This window comes from Ailuropoda melanoleuca, chromosome 17 (assembly GCF_002007445.2).
Source record: "Ailuropoda melanoleuca isolate Jingjing chromosome 17, ASM200744v2, whole genome shotgun sequence".
NCBI lineage: Eukaryota > Metazoa > Chordata > Mammalia > Carnivora > Ursidae > Ailuropoda > Ailuropoda melanoleuca.
This window is the reverse complement of record NC_048234.1, coordinates 14831368-14831721: the sequence shown is the minus strand read 5'-3', so window position 1 is coordinate 14831721 and position 354 is coordinate 14831368.

Here is a 354-nt window from a genome sequence, read left to right as displayed (position 1 = left end):
TCTCTGTCAAATAAATAAATAAAATCTTAAAAAATAAAATAAAATAAAATGTGAAGCTTTCAGCAAGTTAATAGCATAAAAAGAGAGAGTGCTCTTTTGGAATAAAAGGGGGCTTTAGAGACCCAGCAACCAAATGCAATGTGTGGACACTGTTTTAGCAGTTTTGAGCAATCCAGGAAATATGAACACTGGCTGAATGTTAGAGAACAGTAAAGAAATGACATTAATTTTGTCAGCCTCAGGTTAAGAACAGGCTGTGCTGACGGCCTCTGCAGGTAACTTTGGCTGTGCTTAAAGAAGAGTGGAAAAGCCACCACTCACATACCCTGCTTAGTGCTGAGAAAGCAGATGCTG